The sequence below is a fragment of the Rhinopithecus roxellana genome, chromosome 14, assembly GCF_007565055.1.
Source record: "Rhinopithecus roxellana isolate Shanxi Qingling chromosome 14, ASM756505v1, whole genome shotgun sequence".
In the NCBI taxonomy this organism is placed as follows: Eukaryota; Metazoa; Chordata; class Mammalia; order Primates; family Cercopithecidae; genus Rhinopithecus; species Rhinopithecus roxellana.
This window is the reverse complement of record NC_044562.1, coordinates 115,223,728-115,224,601: the sequence shown is the minus strand read 5'-3', so window position 1 is coordinate 115,224,601 and position 874 is coordinate 115,223,728. Positions and strand designations below refer to the sequence as shown.

Sequence of the window (874 nt, the reverse complement as noted above, 5' to 3'; positions counted from 1 at the left end):
AACCCATCACAATCAGGGTGGGGGGTGATTTATTAAAAAGTCTTAGTATCACTTCTCGGCCTTTTGCCTAGGAGTAAGTGTAGAATCTATTGCATTGATCTGTTCTCACGCTGCTAATAAAGACATACCTGAGAGTGGGTAATTTATAAAGGAAAGAGGTTTACTTGACTCACATTTCCACATGGCTGCTGAGGCCTCACAATCGTAGTGGAAGGCAAAGGAGGAGCAAAGTCACGTTTTACATGGTGGCAGGCAAGCGAGATTGTGTAGGAACTCCCCTTTATAAAACCATAAAATCTCATGAAACTTACTCGCTATCACAAGAACAGCACAGGAAAGACCTGCCCCCATGATTCAATTACCTCCCACCAGCTCCCTCTCACAACACGTGGGAATTATGGGAGCTACAATTCAAGATGAGATTTGGGTGCAGACACAGCCAAACCATATCATTATTCTTATCAGTTTAGTATCTGGTGTGTCCTCTATTTGAGCACAATAAATTAAATAAATTTTTGGAGAAGGGAGATAGAATGGGAGCTTGTTCTACCCACTCCATGCATTAACCTGGTATTGCAGTACCTCCAGGAATGGTGCAACTTCCTCCTGCCCCACAGGATTAAAAAAAAGAATTAGCCCACAGAACTGTAGAAGCTAGAAAGTTCCAAGATCTGCAGGGTGAGTCGAGAAGCTAGAGACCCAGAAGGGCTGATGATGTAGGTCCAGCCTGAGTTCAAGGACCTGAGAACCAGGAGAGCTGATGGCCAGCAAGGCTCAAAATTCAAGAAGAGCCAATGTTTCAATCTGAATCTGAAGACAGGAAAAATTCCCTCTCACAAAGGGAAGGGTCAGTCTTTTTGTTCTATTCAGGCCA

At 43.8% G+C, this 874-nt stretch overlaps 1 pseudogene; it reads left to right on the top strand.

Moving 5' to 3' along the window:
• Positions 1-441: 441 nt before the first annotated feature.
• On the top strand, positions 442-604 carry LOC115893413 (annotated as a pseudogene).
• The last annotated feature ends 270 nt before the right edge of the window (positions 605-874 follow it).